The 20231-nt window shown below is 43.0% G+C and overlaps 1 long non-coding RNA gene across 1 annotated transcript in view; it reads right to left on the reverse strand.

The window, feature by feature from the left end:
• Nucleotides 1-566: 566 nt before the first annotated feature.
• Nucleotides 567-20231, reverse strand: part of LOC144691203 (uncharacterized) — a 44390-nt gene continuing 24725 nt past the window's right edge. The window contains exon 2 of the long non-coding RNA XR_013579058.1: nucleotides 567-1060. This is a non-coding gene — a long non-coding RNA (uncharacterized LOC144691203). The remainder of the gene's footprint in view (nucleotides 1061-20231) is intronic.

Here is a 20231-nt window from a genome sequence, read left to right on the forward strand (position 1 = left end):
GAGCGCACATGTTTTAAAAGTGTTAAAAACCTTTATTTAAAACTTTAGCACTGAAATAAATCTCCCTGAGGCACCTCCGTGCCTTGGGGAGATCTCTGCACTCTTTCGCGCGCATGCGTAAAAAAGTGCAGGCCCCGACTCAGGGAACACCACCCCCACCGACTACCCACATAGGGAGCGCTCAGCGCTTCTGCATGAGCGTCATGCTGGGCAGGCCTTAATTGCCACCCCCCCACGTAAAATGGCGGCACCATTGTGCCCGCCCCCATCCGTCCCCGCACAACCCCCCTGACAGGGGGGATATTTCTGGCCATTGTTAAGGAAGTGGTAACAGGACACTTGGAAAATCACAATATGATTAGGCAGAGTCAATATGAAAAAAAAATGTGTTTGACAAATCTAGTGAAGTTTTTTTTTGAGGGTGTAATTGTTATCATCCCCAGCTGAGGTTACCCCTTGATAAGCCTGGTCTCAGGGTGAAACCCAGCTTGATAGATCCTAACTTATAATTTGTTTGTTTAGATATTGGAGAGGGGCTACTGAACAGAGTCACAGGAGTCAGTTGATGAACTTTTAACAAAAGAATAAAACATTTATTCAACAAGTAAAAGTGAACTATATTACAATAGCCCTTCACCCATAACTATACCTTTTACAGATATATACGGATTTGTAAGGATAACACAAGTTACAAAAGTTATCTTATACTCTAATGTTCACAGCAAGTACACAGTCCATGTAGACCAATAGGCACCCTGTGGTCAGGCACACCACACTCTGAAACCAAGTGACAGATGCCACCTCAAACAGATGCTATGGGTCTCTCATCAACTCCCCCAGATGCTTGTCACACCTTGAGTGAACTGGTCTCACTGCACTCCATCTTTCACATGAGAGTTTCCAATCTCCACTCTCCAAGAACTCGCTTTGGAATCTTCTCCCAAACCGATGCTTTCTCTTCCGCAAGAGTTCACCTCCAGGGTTTCGAACTCTCCTTCTGATGTTTCTCTTCTCTGGGTTACCACATGCATTCAAGCTGTCTTCCATGAACTCTCTTTCACTGAAAACAGGAATACGGACAGGTTAAGTGAGTGGACAAAAACTTGGCAGACGAATATAATGTGGGAAATTGTTTGACAGGAAGAATAGAGGAGTTGAATATTATTTAAATGGAAATAGACTGCAGAAAGCTGCAGCACAGAGGGTTTTGGGAGTCCTTGTGCATGAATCCCAAAAAGCTAACATACAAGTTCAACAGGTAATAAGGAAGGCAAATGGAATGTTGGCCTTTATTTCAAAGAGAATGGAGTATAAAAATAGGGAAGTCTTGCTAAAACTATACAAGGCACTAGTTAGACCACACCTAGAATACTGTGAACAATTTTGGTCCTCTTATCTAAGGAAAGATATACTGGAATTGGAGACAGTCCAGGAAATTTCACTAGGTTGATCCTAGGTATGGAGGGATTTTCTTATGAGGAGTGGTTGAGTAGTTTGGGCCTGTAATCATTGGAATTTAGAAGAATGAGAGGCAACTTTATTGAAACATATAAGATTCTTAGGTGGCTTGGCAGGGTAGATGCTGAGAGGTTGTTTCCCCTTGTGGGAGAGTCTAGGGTGATAGGGCATAATCTCAGAATAAGTGGGCACCCATTTAAAACAGAGACGAGGAGGAATTTCTTCTCTCAGAGGGTAGTGGATCTGTGGAATCCTTTACTGCAGAGGGCTGTGGAGGCTGGGTTATTAAGTATATTCAAGGCTGAGATAGCCAGATTTTTAATCAGTAAGGGAATCAGGATTACGGGGAAAAGGCAGGAAAGTGGAGTTGAGAGTTATCAGATCAGCCATGATCTCTTTGAATAGCGGAGCAGACTCAATGGGCCCAATGTCATACTTATGTTTCTATTTATTTTGGTCTTATGGTCTAACAGTACTACTGCTTCACATGCCCATAGCAAAGAGCTACAGACCTCCAGTTGTTTCTTTGGGCCTTCTTGCCCCTTACAAGCTGTTATCCACTTTAAATCTGCTTTCTGCAGCTTTTGCCTCCTTAAATCTGAAGCTTGGAGCCTTTCTCTCTGCCCCCCACTCTTAACTTCACTTAACAGGACCTTTTCCAGGTTCCTGTCCTTCTTTTGACTAGAACATCTGCTTGGGATTTTCCCCTGTTTCACTCCCCTGGATTTTGGGGCCTTTCCTTTAGCTTGGAACTGGCTATCTGTCCACTTCCAGGTTGCTTCTGCCTGACAACTGTCTTCAAAACTGTTGAACTCCAACAGCTTCCAAAATCAAACTGCTTTTTCTCTCCTTCTATGTTTGTGTCTGTGGGAGGGTCCTGCCTCTCTGGACCCTTGTTGCTAATCCAATTCTTCTACTCTTGTTTATTTAACCTAGCTACAGCAGTCATTAAAAACCTCTTTAAAAATACAGGTACCTTTTTAAAGTGAAGCTAAAACCCAATTTGACCTTTCTTAACACACAGATACAGAAATACAAATCAAACTTAAACATTAAAGCTAACTCATTCCGAAAACCCACACATACAAATGTAACTTACTTAAACTAGCTTTATTTCCTAACAGTAATTAACAAGGTAAATAAAAGGAAACCAGTGGATGTAGTGTATTTTAATTTTCAAAGGTGTTTAATCAGGTACCACATGAAAAGCTGTTGCAAAAGTCAAGGGCTTACGGAGTTGGGAATATTATATTAACTTGAATAGGGCATCAATGAAGGACAAAAAACAGGAAATAGGAATAAACAGGGCATTTTCAAGTTGGCAGGCTGTTATTAGTGGAATGCTGCAAGGATCAAAGCTGGAGCCTCGGCTATTTTTGATCTAGAAGGTCACTTGGCAGTTGGTAGGCAATAATGGTGAGGGTAAGACAATGGCGCTTTTAAATAAAGTTTATAGTTGATGAATATTGAACAGAAATTTGACAATTTAACACAATCATAAACACTGAAATGAGCATCCGTGTTTCAACAACAAGTCATTTTTCTGCTTTACCTATTCTATGTGATGCAACCCCAGTGTCTTCAGCTGAGGTAGAGGTAGAATGCTCCTTCTCCTGTTCTAACTGCTCAGATGGTCTTGGCCAATTCCCTCTGAATTCTGGAGCCCATCATGGATCTGCTAGTGACTGCCCTGCTGGCACATGTGCGGGGACAGTCTAGGCCCCTGGGACAAGAGGCAGTGTTATGGGCTCTGATTGAGGGTGGGGGAAAGGGGTCAGGAGTGGAAGCACTTTGAGTGGAGTCTTCACATCCACATGGCCTTTCTCCATCTTCCCTCTCATCTCCCACCCACATTTCCCTGTTGCATTTTAGTGAGGTTCTGAATGGCCAAGGTGTGACTTTCCTCCGTCCTGCTTAAGGTGGCAGACTGAGTGCGCAGTCCATTGGTGAGAGCCAGCTTGAACTCAGTTGCCTGCCATGTCTGATGCTCCATGTGGTTGGCCTCCCACTCCTTGGACATGGACATCAGTGCAAATGTCTGAGACATTGTGGCACTCATGTTAGAGATGGACTCTCCCAATCTCTCTACAACTGTGCGCAGCGCGGCTGGAAAGACTGACAGAACATCACACATTTTCTGCTGCTGCTCCAGAGTAGTCCTCTCCATTGATAGCCCATGAGGCTCAGCATCTGCAATGGGGACTTTCCACTGCAGTACAAGTCTCTACCACTTGCTGCTGCTCACTTGTGATGTATGCTTCACCCTGTGATAACCCAGCTACCTATCTTGAGGGCCCCACTGAGATGTGTGTATCTGAGCTGGTGAAGAGTGCACATCGTGATGTGATGGTGCATCCTCAGAGTGAGTGCTCTCCTCTGAGGAAATCATTGTTCTCCTCTGGCAATGCTTGTGCGACCAAGAAGTTAGAAAGGCAAATGGCATATTGGCCTTCATTGCAAGATGGTTGAGTACAAGTGTAAGGAAATCTTGCAGTAATTGTACAGGGCTTTGGTGAGACCACACCAGGAGTACTCTGTACAGTTTTGGTCTCCATATCTAAGAAGATATATACTTGCAAGAAAGGTTCACTAGATTGATTTCTGGAATTAATTGGTTGTTTTATAAGGAGAGTATTGCTGAAAAAAGAGACATGTCTAAGCTTTGCATCTTGCATTATTCAGGACACTCGCTATAAGGTGAAGACAACAATTTATACTGTATATGAAGAGAGTGCTGATTGGTTGGCAAGTGGCATTTCCCTGAAGAATGCACCACTGTCAGCTTTTGTAACCTGTGTTATTTTACGAATCTGTATATATCTGTAAAGGTATAGTTGTGGGTGGAGTATTGTAATATGGGTCATCTTTTTTTGTTTAATAAATGTTTTATTCTTTTGTTAAAAGTTCCATCAGCTGACTCCTGTGACTCTGTTCAGTAGCCACCCTCTATATTTCTAAACAAAAAGCAAAAGTTAGGGTCTATCAAGCTGGGACCCACCTGGGATCTGACTTGTCCAGTAGTAACATCAGCTGGGATCATAACACCGAGGAAGAGGAGATTATGGAGGCTGAACTGAAGTGTCATGAAAGTACAATAATTTTCATAATATTTTTCTGGTTTATTGTAATGTAGGGGCTGAATCTTCTGGTCGACATGCGAGGGCAGGTCTGACATGCCAACGCGTAAAATGACACACTGTGAAATCCGGCATGCGTCTCTTAAGGTTGACGGGCAGGCAAAGAACCCAAGCGGCCTTCGCTTTTTTCAGGAAACCTCATCCACGGGCGGAATGAGGTTCCCTGAAGCTTCTATAAAATAAATAAATACATTTTCCAAACTTCACAAACATGCCCCAGCTCATGTGACACTGTCACATGAGGGGACATGTTTGAATAAATTTTTACTTTATTTATTAAAAAGTTTTATAATCCATTCAATCTCCCTGAGATACTGAGCTGCGCTCTTTTGCGCGCATGCGTGAAAGAGCGCTGGCCCCGGCTCTCCTTTTTCCCCCCGCCCGCACAGCGCTACCAGCTGTGCATTACGCTGGGTGGGCCTTAATTGGCCTGTCCACATAAAACGGTGGCGTGCAGCCGATTGCAGGCGGCGATCAGCTCCGCGCCCACCCGCGCCCGCTCCCGCCCAGCCCAACTGTCAAAGGAAAAATTCTCCCCTCGGGTTTTGGGGGCAGGTATAGCTAGGTCTGTCTATGTGTGATTTAATTAGAATTTAAGTCAAGTAGATTGTAAGCTTTGACTCATCAAAAGAAGTTAGGTGCTTGATCTGCTAATGAGTAAACATGGATGCTGACTTAGCATGTAAGGTGTGAAGGGAATTTGCATTTTTAGATAAATGAAGAGTGATTTGGATTTCAAAGGGATCTCAGTCTGTTTACAAATAGCCTGATAAGCAAGGCTAAGGAATGTGTTTATTTTTTCCTAAAGCTTACTGACAATAAATAGTGGCACATGAAAGTTTTATATTGTGAGGAAGAATCAGTTTCAAAGACGTATAAAACAATCAAATTTATATACTAAGAAGAGGGAAACATATATAAAGGAGAAGGAGGCTATGTGTCAGGAAAAGACATTGTGAAATCTAACAGAAGTGTATGAAATAGCCTTAATGAAGCCTCCAGTATTTGTGCATGAGTCTGCTGTCTACTGAAACTGAAGATGGAGAAAAGTCATTTGAAATTCCACTGTCCAGGGTATTGTGTTAATTTGCTGGATCTGTTTAAAATCTAAAATCTATTTCGAACCGTTGCCTTAAAAGGGGTATAACTGGGAGTCAGGTTAATTAGGAACTTTAGGAGTTATTATAGTAGTAATTTGTAGTCTTTTGTATGTGCTTGAAATCTTTTCCTTTGTTAATAAATATTTTAATTTAGTTTTAAAAAAACCTCTAAAAGTCTTGGTGGACTTATTACTTCTGAATTTAGTGCACACATCTCAAAATAAATATAAATTGCAAAATCGTTGTGATTGCATGATTAAGTTTCCTCGTGGATTTGGTCTGCCTGGCACACATCATCTGCTGCATCATAACATGAAGGTCCAGCAGTAGATAACATCAGTGTCTAGCTTTAAGGCCCCAGTGAGGGGAGTGAGGAGATTAGTGGACTGGGTTTGAGAGGCCGGTAGGGGGAGATTTAAACATGGATATGACCTTGAAGGGTTGCCTCCAATGAGCATAGGGTGCCCCCAAAGCAGCTCCTCCCCTTGATTCTGACACAATCTCGTGCAGCTGAAGCTGCCAGGCTACCCGCTTGGCATAGGCCTCACCCTCCTCAGGTAAAATAGTGGCAGGGGTGGGATGAGGCATTTAAGTGGCTGCTAACTGGCTATATAAGGGCCTCAATAGGCCCATAGGTGGGTGAGCGCCTCCTCTGCCCCTGTAAAATGGGAGACAGGTTCGGGGCGAATGGCAGATAGATCGTGCATTGCATTTTATGACCCCTGCCTCACCTTCAAACCTGCCAGTGGGGGACTGTAAAATTCTGGCCCGAAATTCTATATGGGGATTGAGTGGGAAAGTCTGGTTGAGCTGGAGGATCAGCCATGATCTTACTAAATGGCGGAAAAGGCTTAAGTGCTCATAATGTCTACACTTGCTCCTAATTCTTATGTGCTTGTGTTCTAACTCCAACAAACACAGGCTTCCCAGCTGAGCAATAGTAAGTGCAACATGCATTGTGGACTGTAATGAGCAGGGGGGTCCTACCTTCACTCTCAGAATGTGGTGAGTCGGTTGATCTTGAATGGGGTGAGCAGTGGAGAAGGTTCAATTTCTCACTTCTTGCGTAGGATATACAGCATTGAAAAAGGCCATTCAGATGAAAGAGTCTGTGCTGGATCAGTGTTCAGTCATTCTGCTGAATGACATGTGTGCACGTGTCTGTGTAGGGTTGTATGAAGACAGGAATAGTGTGGTTGTCAACTGCATAGCAATAGACGGAGTTGTGTGAGAAGCTGTCCATGGCTGCAGGCCTTCATACAGTAGCTAGCATGGCTTCCTATTGGCTTTTCTTCTAATACAAATCTCCTCTGACATCTTCACAGGGCCTGTCTTGCCTGTATATTCGTTTGGAAGACATAGGGACTATCCTGAAAGATTAATCCTCCTTAAATATTGTCTCATACTCATTCTCTCCATCCTCCACTATTCCTCCACTTCCATGATAATGGAATAGAAAGGTCTGCCTATTGTGAATCCCATTCATGTCCCTGAGAGGCTTTCACACTTGAGGTGCACTGTTGATTGCCAACACAGTGACAATACATTACTTGGCAACAAAGTGCTTAAGGACACTTAGGATTCTAAGAACACTTAAGGCAAGATGGGATTTGCAATTATGGTGGATAAATGAAGTTGTAGGGTTGATCAGAGCTGGCCTGAGGGGTTGAATAGCCACCTCCTGTTCACCAGATGCCCAGAGAAGATGAAAGGCACTGCACAACAGTGAACTCCTTTGTGCACAAATGAAGGGATTGTGCACGATTGAAGGGATTTTAAAGATTTGCTTCCACACATTGAGACATTAGATAACTCGCTCACATGCTTAAGAGCAACCTGGTTGATCTACCTCCCATAAATAAAGATTCCTGTGCCAGTGTCTTCCGTATCTTGTGTGGAAGGATATTAATCAGTTTGTGCAGCTGGTATTATTATATGAAAAATTAAATGACGCACAGTTATCATGCAACAGCCCTGAAATAGTGTAGGACTCCAAGAGGGTCTGTTACGTCCTTTGGATTATTCATTATTGATCCATTCTGCTTCTCATTTACATTTTTGTCTACAAACAGCAGCTGCACAGACTCATTAACGTTTAGTTCAGCACTGTACCTGAAGGAGGAAGCTGCAATGTTTTTATAGAGGCTAGGTTTGAGAGATGAGTAGCTGCTCTGTTGTAGGCAAATGATTGCAGCCATCTTGTACACAGCAAGATGCCACAAGCTATAATGAGGTAAGTAACCAGTAAATCTGTTGACTGGGGCTGGTACGCTGCCAGGACAGCAGAGAAACCCCTGCTCTTCTATTGACAGTGCTGCGGAGTCCTTAACACTCACCTGAACCATTGACAAAGAATGGGAAACCGGCCAACCAAGTCAGAAAGCAGTGGCTCGTTGAATTGATGTTTCAAAGTCTGCAGATGGTAGGCAGGACTAGGGAAGTAAGGAGGTCCACAGTTTTGAGTTCCTGGGATAGATTAAGTTAGAGCAGAAAATGCTGTAATGAGCTTTGATTTTGACAAACAAATGGCCGTTCTTCATGTGTGAAGCTAGACAATTAACAGGTGCTTAATTGATAGCAGGGATTTTTGCCCATTGGCCGTGTATATTGGAAAACAGATAGCAATGGACTCCAGGGCTTGTGCAGGCCAAATGAAACAGTTGGCAGAGGTTTAAATAGATGTGAATGAACACATAGGCCACATAATCATTGAGTGAAATCGATTATAGGCTTCAGGGTCTGATTCTTTGGAGCCAAAGACAAAATATAACTGAGGCTGTATTTCGTAACCAGGGCCTATTTAAATATCATTCACATCCCATGGTGGCTCACAATGATTAAATTGTTTGGCATCTAGTTGGGGCTGTATATTAGATTTCCAGATGCAGGTGTTCTGTGCCACTGAACCACAAATGATCCATGAGTATGTCTGAACTGAGCTTAAAAATGACATTCACAAGTTTTTTTTGACATTGCGTGTGCAACAAATGAAAGTCAGCACCAGCAGCTGATTGAACGAGGCTTCTCAGATAAAACGAGAGTGCCCCAATTTCACTGCAGGACTCCTACACCCTCCTTGTCCTTTGGAAGGTGCTGGATCTTGCTAGGAACAGTTTTAGAGGCATCGGCATCTTGTCCACATGGAGGGTGTGGCGAGGTTATTGGGGCATGGAGGATGTCTCAGCCGAGCCCAGACCCTCAACGCGTACGGACCATATGTCGCCGGACAGAATGTAAAGCTCTAGCTTCTGTCTCCAGATCCCCTGAAGCATCCCCCATGTTGCCTGGTTAAGATCAGCCAAGTCAACACAGACCACAGAACAAACCTGGGACTCTCCATTTTGTATAACAGTGCTCTACCAGACCATATGTTTATTGCTTGAACCATTGGGGAATTGTCAGTTTCTTGTTTACAACCAAACAGATGCTCATTTACAGAGCTCAGTTAAGTGTACACTTTACAGTATACACCATCATTTTATACACCTTGATGACTCTTCACTGAAAGCCTTGAAAATCCTACTATCACAGGAGCAATTTTGCTCTTTGATGGTATCATGGAATGGGCAGCATGACTTAAAGCTACTGGTTGGCAAATTTTCCAAGGTGTGTTCACTGCAAGCAAGGCTTCCAAAGGACAGGGAAAGTATGGAGATTTATCTCTGATATCTAAAGGCTAGTGAGGTGGATTTTTTAGATCACTTTCAATGGATGTGCTTTTGACATGAAAAATTGATCTTGGGCTGTAGCTCAGCATGGTTGATATCATAAAGATCTCTTGTTATATGCTTGGCCTGATATGTAGTTTGATTAAAGTCAATGGTTGTGGTTGTTGGAGGTCAATCATCTCAGTTCCAGGACATCGCTGCAGGAGTTCCTCGGGGTGGTGTCTTTGGCCCAACCATCTTCAGCTGCTTCATCAATGACTTTCTCTCCATCACAAGGACAGAAGTGGGGATGTTCACTGATATTGCACAATGTTCAGCAACATTCATTACTCCCCGCAAACTGAAACAGTCTATACCTGCATACAGCAAGACCTGGACAACGTTCAGGCTTGAACTGATAAATGACAAGTAATATTTGCACCACACAAGTACAGACAATGACCATTAACAGCAGAGAGAATCTAACCATCGCCCATTGATATTCAATGGCATTACCATCGCTGAATCCCCCACTATCACCATCCTGGGAGTTACCATTGACTGGAGTTATCATTATCATTAACTGAACCAGGCATATAAATGCTGGAGCTATAAGACCAGGTCAGAGGCTGGGAATTCTGTGGTGAGTAACACCATCTATAAGGCTCATGTCAGGGATGTAATGGACTACTTTCTACTTGGCTGGATCAGTGCAGCTCCAACAATATTCAAGAAGCTTGACATAAACCTGGACAAAGCAGCCCACCTAGTCAGAATTCCATCCATCACACTAAACATTCACTCCCTCCACCACTGGCAAACGATGGCAGCAGTTTATACCATGTACAAGATGCAATACAGCAGCCCGTCAAGCCTCCACTGACATCACCTTCCAAACCCACAACTTCTACCACCTAGAAGGACAAGGGCAGCAGACGCATAGAATCATCACCGCCTGCAAGTTCCCCTCCAAGTCACTCACCATCCTGACTTGGAAATATATCGCCGTTCCTTCACTGTCGCTGGGTCAAAATCCTGGAACTCCCACCCTAACAGCACTATGGGTGTACCTACACGTCATGGACTGAAGCGGTTCAAGAAGGCAGCTCACCAGCACCTTCTCAAGGGCAATTAGGGATGGGCAACAAATGCTTGCCTTGACAGTGACATGCACATTAAATGCATGAATAATTTTTAAAATTGGTGATGTGTATAATTGGCTGTTGACATGCATCATTTTTGTGCAATCATGCAAAATGAATTTCTGCCCCCATTATCTCAGATTCTGCTCTTCACTACCAGCTCCCTGGAATATTAACTAAGCATCTCCAAAATGTGTGCATTATTTATTTTTGTATTATTCCCATTCACTGATGGCACACTTGAGGCAATTCCCTCTTTTCAATTAGAGAGTTACTGATTTCGATCTCCTTGGGTTCATTTCTGATTTGGCCTTTTGCTCTTTCACATTTCAGTTGCCGTGTAAGCCTCAGGATGCTATGTATTTAACCCTAAGTAAGGTATCCTATCAATTTTTGAAGTGAATCCCAGGTGATGGGCTGAGACCCACAGGGCAGGACACCACCAAGGTTGAAAAGTATCAGAAAGAAGGTGAGATATGTCATGCAGTGCTTCTTTGAAGCCAAGTTTCGGTTTTATTAGGTCCTAGACTGTAGTTTGATTCTCACCATCCACAAAGATGTGGACTGTAGGTCAGTCGAAGTGAGCAAAATGTTGTTTCCACTGAAGATGGATAACAGTGACTCTCCATCCTTTAAACTTATGTTGTTTTCTCCATATCCTCCTCTTGCAGCTTCCAGGTTTTGGGATTCGCTTTTCCATAAACATACCCTGAAAGCCTCTTTGCTTCTCCCCATTCCAACCTCATTTCAGATCCAGTTTGCCTTTGTAGCACAAGTTGAGAGTTCTCACATTTGTTACTTTGCCTCTGCTCAACCATATCAGTTTTTCCCAAGTGTCTAGTTATCACATCCTTTATAATAGAGTCTAGCATTTTCCTTACCACTGATGTCAAACTAACAGTTCTGTGGTTTTCTGTTTTCTCCCCCTCTCTTCTTAAAAAGTGGGGTTCTATTTACTACTTTCCAGTTTGCAAGCACTTTTCCAGAATTCATAGAATTTTGGAAGATAACTACCGATGTGTCCACTATCTCTGTAGCCGCCTCCTTCAACACTGGAATGTAGCTCATCAGGTTCAGGGCTTTATCAACCTTCAGTCCAATTAATTTTTCAGGTGCTGCCTCTTTATTAATACTAATTTCTTCCAGTTCCTCATTTTTACAGGTCCCTTAGTTCCCTAGTATTTCTGGAAGATATTCTGTAACTTTCTTCATGAAGTGAGACACAAAGTAATTGTTTAGTTTCTTCACTATTTCCCTATTCTCCATTGTGAATTCTCCTGTCTCTGCCTGTAATGGAGCCACATTTGTCCTTGATAATCTTTTCCTTTTCACATACCTAAAGAAGCTTTAACAGTCCTGTTATGATGTGGCAGATGTTGTGCGCCAGGCGGACCAAATCCACCAGGGAAGCTTGGTCGCTCTATCACGACGGTTTTGCAATTTGTATTTTATTATGAGGTGTGTGCACTGAAGTCAGAAGTAATGAGTCCACCAAGGTCTTTAGAGGTTTTGAAAATTAAATCAAAATATTCATTAACAAAATAAAAGATGCCAAGCACATACATAAGACGACAATTGCTATTATAATAATCTGAGACCTGAATTTTTCCCTCATAGGGCACGCACAATCGGCGGGCCTGGGGGCAGTCAGGAAACAGGACCCCGACTGCGACCGGCTTCTGACCACGATTTCACGCTGGCTGGCCCATTAATGGCCAGCCAGCGCGAACCGCACGGTGAAAAGCTCAGCGCTGCCGGAGTGGAAGGCGGGAAGAGGACAGGCGACAATTTCACTGTGGGCATGGGTCAGCACTTCCACTGAGCTCCCTGAAGGCATGCAGCTGCCTCAGGGAGTTGCAGGCCTGCAAAAAATAAAAGAAAGCACAAAAAAAGCTGCAAAAAATGTCCATGCAACACAATCAAGCGCCTGAAAGCATACCTCATAAGGTATTTTGCTTCATTTTATTTCCTAACGGAGATTTCATACCACCCTTGGATGACGTTTCATCAAAAATGTAAAAGCCGCCTGGCTGATTTGCCCATCCACCAGCCGGGTTGGACGGGCCACAAAAACTCGCTGACAATTGTGCTGTTAATGGGCTTAATTGCCCACTTAATTGTCGGTGGGTGTGGTTCCGGCTGCCGCACGCATCCGTTGAGCGAGCTATCGCAGAATTGTTTGCCCATTCGGATCAGGCATGCGCCCGCCTGCGGAACATAAAATTCTGCTCTAAAATTCCTAATTAACCTGACCCCCCTCACAGTTACATTCCCTTTAAGGCAATGGTCCAAAAATAGATTTTAGATTTAAAACAAACTCAGCCAGTGAACACAATGCCCTGAACAGTGGAATTCCAAATGGCTTTTCTCCAGGGCCAGAGTCTTCTGCTCGGTGTACGGGGATGGGCCCCACACACCGACGTGTAAAATGACACGCGGTGACGTCGGGCATGCGTCCTGATGTCACCGCACATCATTCAGATCTTCCGATCGGCAGGCATGCACCGGAGTCGTCTGCACGCCCGCCGAACTGTCAAAGGCCTGTTAAGGCCATTAATAAACTAATTAATGTCATTGTCAGGGCTGCCCGTCTGACCTTAAGGTTGGCGGCAGGCGAAGAGCCCAAGTGGCCTTCACATTTTTCATGAAACCTCATCCACGGGCAGGATGAGGTTTCAGGAAGGTTCTATTAAGTAAATAAATTTTCTAATCAAAATTCATAAACCTGTCCCAGCTCATGTGACACTGTCACATGAGGGGACGTGTCTGAATAATTTTACTTTTTATTTTTTTCAATGTTTCATTTTGATCTTAATCTCCCTGACCTGAGGCAGCTCCGTGCCTCATGGAGATTTCTGCGCTCTTTTGTGTGCATGCGTGAAAGAGCGCTGGCTCCCACTCTCCTTCCACCACCTGCCCGCACAGGTAGTCCTGAGCGCTTCTGGGTGCATGTCACGCTGGGCGGGCCTTAATTGGCCCACCCACGTAAAATGGCGGCGCACAGCCGATTGCTGGCGGATTGGTCCGCGCCTGCCCACACCCGCCCTCGACCGGCCCGCCCGACAGGGAGAAAATTCTCCCCCAGATTCAGTTTCATTAGATAGCAGACTTATGCCAAATGCTGGAGGCTTCATTAGGGCTATTTCACACACTCCAGTCAGATCTTAGATGGCCTTCTGATACATAACCTTTCATTCCCCTTTATATATGTTTCTCTCTTTTTAATATGTAAATTATGTTGCTTCATATGTTTTTGAAACTGTATCTTCCCCATAATATAAAACTTTTCAAATTGCCACTATACATTGTCAATAACCTTTGGGAAAAATAAACATATTCCTTAGCCTTGCTTATCTGGCTAGTTGTAAACAGAGTAAAATCCCTTTGAAATCCAAATATCCCTTCATTTATCCAAAAATGCAAATTCCCTTCACACCTTACATGCTAAGCCAGCATCCATGTTTACTCATTAGCATGTCAAGCACCTAGTTTCTTTTGATGATTTAAACCTGCAGTCTACTTGACTACAAATATAATTAAATCACATATAGACAATGCCAGCTATACTTACCCCGACAAACCTACTTCACAATAAACCAGAAAAATATTGTGAAAATTATTATAATTTCATGACAAGTTCACCTCCATGTTTCTTGCTAGTTGCCTTCATATTCTCTTTTCCCTTTCTTTATCAGTTTCTTGGTCCTCCTTTGCTGGATTCTAAATTGCTCCCAATACTTGGGCCTACCACTTTTTTTGGCAAACTTATAAGCCATTTCCTTTGACCTAATGCAACATTTAACATCTTTTGTTAGCCAGAGTTCATTTGTCTTCCCTGTTGGGATTTTGTATGTTTGTTGTAGACTATGCTCTTTAAATTCTAGCCATTTGTCTACCATCAAATCTTTTATTGCATTTTCCCAACCACCATAGCCAGCTTGCTCCTCATGCCTTCATAGTTTCCTTTGTTCAGATTTAAGACCCTAGTTTCAGAATGAACTATCTCGCTTCCAAACTTAATGTAAAATTCTATCATACTGTTTCCTAAAGGCTCCTTTACAGCAAGGTTACTAATTAGCCCTTTCTCATTACATAATACTAAGTCTAAAATAGTCCAATCCCTAATTGTTCCTTCAGTGTACTGCTCCAGAAACCCATTTTGTACACACTCCAGGAATACATCCTCCATAGCATTGCCTCTAATAGTTTTACCCAGTCTATATGCAAATTGAAGTCGCCCATTATTTTTGTGTCACCCATGTTTCATGCAGCTCTAATTTCCTGATTTATTCCCTACATTACTACTACTGTTTGGTGGCCTATAAACAACTCCTACCAATGCTTGTTGCCCCTTCCTGTTTCTTAGCTCCACCCAAACTGATTCTACAGCTTGATCTTCCTATCTATCCCCTCTCGCAAATGTACTGAACCCATCCCATGTTAACAGTGCTACCGCACCTCCTTTTCCTTTTTGCCTATCCTTTCTAAATGATAAATAACCTTGAATAATCAGTTCCCAGTCTTGGTCACCCTATAACCACGTCTCCGTAATAGGAATCAAATCATACCCATTTACCTGTATTTGTGCCTTTAATTCATCAACATTTTTGCGAATGCTGTGTGCATTCAGATAGTGCCCTTAACTTTATCTTTTTAACATTATTCCACACTCTGATCCTATTTGATGTTTACTTTCACTTTGTCTGCCTTCTAACTCCGCTTACTACTTTTCTACTCCCTGTTCCCAGTTTTGCTTCCCCCCAAGCTGAGCTCCCTCTCAAGTTCCCATCCCCCTGCCAATCTAGTTTAAACTCACCCCAACAGCACTAAATCTCCCTGCAAGAATGTTTGTCTGGTCCTGCTAAGGTGCGACACGTCCACTTTGTACAGATCCAACCTGCCCCAGAACTGGTCCCAATGCTTCAGAAATCTGATGTGCTCAACCCTACACCAATTATCCAGTCATGTGTTCAATCGCTCAATCCTCTTATTCCTATGCTCACTAACACATGGCACTAGGGATAATCCTGAGACTACTGCTTTTGAGATGCTGCTTTTTCATTTCTTTCCTAACTCCCTAAAATCTGCTTTCAGGACCCCATCCATCTTCCTACCTATGTCGTTGGCACCAATATGGACCATGACTTCTGGCTGTTCACCCTGCCCTAGAAGAATGCTCTGCAACATCCTTGACCCTGGCACCAGGGAGACAATATACCCTATCCTGAAATCAAATCCACAGTCGTAGAATTGGCATCCTCCTGTTTCTATTTTCCTAAATGCATTTCTTACTAAATTCCATGTCTTCAATGATATTTTGGCTTTGTTAGTAGGCTCCTTAACTGTGGGGGTATCGCAGGTGACCCAACCCTATCCTCCTATTGGAGTTGACCTTGACTTTACATATTGGTGAGAATTAGTTGAAGGCCTGTTTCATAATCAATCTCACATTTCAAATTTCCATTGATTTCATAAACAGAGAGAGCTGGAAAATGGGTTGCCACCTCATTACCACCTATTTTACCCCATTACCTAAAGTTAGAATATTCCCCATTCACTCTTAAAAATCCTTTAGCCTTGAACATTAATTCTCATTAATTAAAAAGAAAACTTATTAACATTGAGAACAAATTGTTGTGGTAGCTTATTTTATTGTGGTTCAAATCCTGTCCAAGTCTTCATAAAACCCTCTCCAATCACCCAGCTCATCAAACCCATGCCTTCCATAGATCTAGATGTGCAATTTGCCACGTCATGAACTCTATGGCTATTACTGGAGAAAAAGCATGTATAAATACACTTCTTCTGCTCCTAAAAACATCAATGCCTTCAACTCCCTCTGCTATAATTGAGACACCAAAAAGTCACCAGGTTGGGTCAAAATGCTTTCTTTATTTTTCTCTTTTTCATAGATAGAAAAATGCCATTGAGAGAGTCATGATCAATCTGCTTTTCAACACAATTCGATACTTGCACAAAAATCACTTGTAACTCTGAGCTCTTCTTGGATATTGAGAAGCTGTTTAATGGCAGGGATTGGAATTTACTGTTCATCCGATCCTGTGAGAATGAGGTGTGAAATTTGTGAAAAAGCAGCTGGCATTAGTATGCAGAAACAGATTGAACTCACAATCTTTTCAAAGGATGCTACACAATATAACTTGTAACTTTCAATTTCAAAGTAGTCCTGGGTTAATAGTGCCTGTGCAGGCACAATGAGAAAATGCTGGGCATTAGTATCTCTGCGCACAAGGTAGTGCTGGATTACCAATGTTTGTGGAGCATATCAGCTGCCGAACTGTAAGATTTTGGTCCAGGATTCGGGAGTCACAGATTACCCCAAAGAGGGGGTCGAGTTCATATGTTATTTTAAAGCAGTTTATTAAGAAGCAACAATTTAAATATGATGCATAAGCTAAATAGAAAGAAAACATATGACCCGTGGCAGGTGAGAATGGTTTACTAGACTTGGAGGACAAATGGACAGGTGATGCAGAGTGTGTGCTGATGGCTCTCCCTGGTGATGGCAGTCCCTTCTACTCTCAGCCTTCTTGGGCTAATCAAAGTGTGAAGATCTCCCCCGATCTTCCTCTAGACAAAGAAGGCTAAACACTTCAGTCCCGAGTACCTGTTTATGTAACTCATTTCTATGGGGCTGGTGGCTGTCCCATGTCAATTACTTGTTTGATCCCATTTCCCCAAGCATTGAAGGACAGGTACCCAAGCTAAAACTTTCCACTGTCCATCAGTCTTCCTCAAGGTCATCTTCCAGTTTATCTAGTGTTTGGTGCCATTCCTCAACTTCTGCCAGATACTTGTCTAGCATCGAGGTTCCATCATATCGACTTAGGAATGCCTATATGGAGACTTGTAGCAGGAGGGGTCATGCAACGTCAACATGACCCTTTGGAGAGCATCATTCCCCTTGTCTATTATTGCTGTTTATATCTGTCCCTGACTGTTGTGAGTGGTGGCCGATTTGGTACTGTTGATAGAGTTGATCCATAAACACTTCTTAGGTGGAAACTTTAAGTTTATTTACAAGGTACTCAGCAGCAACTACACATGTGCTTTCAGCCCAAACTCTATCTCTACATAACCAACTACCAACTATTTACTACTGACTACTGAGGCGTAGCCTGTGCTATACTCTCCTATTGGGTACTAAAGATCATGTGATCTTCCTTAACAAGCATTATTCTTAAAGGTTTATTATATACTAAATAAAACCGTAATTACCACATCCCTCCCCCTTTACTCGAATATACAATTTATATTTACAAGTGCAAATTTCTCAAGACAACAAAATATTTACTTTGGGTAAGTAATTTACAAGTTCAGTCTTTCTGGGGCTTATGCATGTAGAACTTCTTAGCTCTACAACTTCAGATGATTTGTCAGGGACCTGCTTTTCCGGAGTTGCCTGAAAATCAGGCGTTTTGGTGGGTACCCGCAGACCTGTATCCTCAACTCTTACAGGAACATCAGACATGTATGTCCTGGGTTGAGAATCCTCAACAGGAAACATTGGCCCAGTCATGAACACTGGTGGAATCAATTCTTGGTGATCTGTTTCTCTCTTCCTTAAATGATCCACATGTCTCCCTATGACTTGGCCTTCCACATCCACGTGGTAAGATAGAGGTCCAGTCACTGCACTCATTTCACCTGGTAACCACTTTGGTCCTTCTCCAAAGCTCTTCACTTATATCGGTTCTCCCGCGGTAAACTTCCTCCCACGGCTATGTCAGTATGGCTTCCCTGACTCCTTTCCACCTACCCCTCTAAATTCGTCATTATTAAGAACAATCTCACCCTGAGACAGTGTTTCAACAATAACTCTGCAAGTGTGACACCTGTTGCTGTGTGAGGGGTGGTCCTATAATGGAAAAGAAAGCATACTAGCTTGATTGTTAAGGAATCTCCAGTTAGCTTCTTCATGCCTGCCTTTTCGGCCAGTCCATTTGAGGAAGGGTGGTACAGTGAAGTTTTGACATGAGTGAGACCCGTTGAGGCTGATAGACCACTTGAAACTAGAAACTGGTAAATGCCATGTCTTCAACAGAAATGACTACTTCTGGTAGTCCATTAATGGCAAAACTCTGACGTAACTTCTCAGTTGACGTTCGTGACTTCACCTCATATATGTCCATCCATTTTGAGTGGGCATCGACAATGAGCAGAAATATTGTTCCCATGAAAGGTGACACATAGTCAATATGTAACTGCACCCTTGGCCTTCCTGGCCACTCCCATGGTTGTAATGGAGCTGTTGATGGTAATTTTTGCAGTTGCTGACATTGCACGCAATTCTTTACTAAACTCTCTATTTCACCTCCCATCCCAGGCCACCATATGTAGCTGTGCACTATGGTTTTCATTCAGGATATTCCTGGATATGCGCTGTGTAGTTCAATTAAAAGTGGCTCCCTTCTGTTTGGAGGAACTATCACTCGTGCTCCCCATAATAAGATGCCTTCCCGGCTGGTTATTTCATGCCTTCTGTTGAAGTACGGTTTCATTTCATCAGATACAGGCTCCTGTGACCAAACATGTAGGACTTGTTCTGGTACTTGAGATAGGACTGGGTCTTGACCTGTCCAGTATCTGATCTGTCGAGCACATACCGGCAAGGAATCTAAGAAATTTAACAGTAAAACAAGTTCCTGTGGAACTGGGACGTCCTCATCTTTTTCTTGTAAAGGCAAATGATTAAGTGCATCGACGTTTGCGATTTGACTGCCAGGCCTATGTACGAAAGTGTATTCGTATGCTGTCAGGATTAAAGTTCTTTTAGTATTTCTGTATTTTCTTTCTAGTGCAGCCTTTAACCTCGGCCTTCTTTTTGACTTCACTGTTGGCCAGACTTCTCTCAGACCATAATGGGAGTTAGGTACAGGCCTCCGAACAGCAGTCAGGATGTGGGGCACAAGATACACCAGGAGATAGAAAAGGTGCGTAAGAAAGGCAAGGTTACAGTGACCATGGGGGATTTCAATATGCAGGTAGACTGGGAAAATCAGGTTGGTAGTGGATCCCAAGAAAAGGAATTTGTGGAATGTCTACGAGATGACTTTTTGGAGCAGCTTGTGGTGGAGCCCACTAGGGAACAGGCAATTCTAGATTAAGTGATGTGTAATGAGGCAGATTTGATAAGGGAGCTTAAGGTGAAGGAACCCTTAGGAGGAAGTGACCATAATACGATAGAATCTACCCTGCAATTTGAGAGGTAAAAGCTGGAATCAGATGTAACGGTATTACAGTTGAATAAAGGCAACCACAGAGGCATGAGGGAGGAGCTGGCCAGAATTGACTGGGAGATGAGCCTAACAGTAAAGACAGTGGAACAGTAATGGCAGGAGTTTCTGGGAGTAATTTGGGAGACACAGCAAAAATTCATCCCTAGGAAGAAGAAGCATACTAAAGGGAGGATGAGGCAACCATGGCTGACAAGGGAAGTCAGGGACAGCATAAAAGCTAAAGAGAAAGCATACAATGCGGTGAAGAGCAGTGGGAAACCAGGGGATTGGGAAGCCTACAAAGACCAACAGAGGACAACTAAAAAAGAAATAAGGAGGGAGAAGATTAAATATGAGGGTAAACTAGCCAGTAATAGAAAAGAAGATTGCAAGAGTTTTTTTTAGATATATAAAGGGTAAGAGAGAGGCAAAAGTGGACATTGGGCCGCTGGAAAATGACGCTGGAGAAGTAGTAGTGGGGAACAAAGAAATGGCGAAGGAACTGAAT

The sequence above is a fragment of the Cetorhinus maximus genome, chromosome 15 (assembly GCF_964194155.1).
Source record: "Cetorhinus maximus chromosome 15, sCetMax3.hap1.1, whole genome shotgun sequence".
NCBI lineage: Eukaryota > Metazoa > Chordata > Chondrichthyes > Lamniformes > Cetorhinidae > Cetorhinus > Cetorhinus maximus.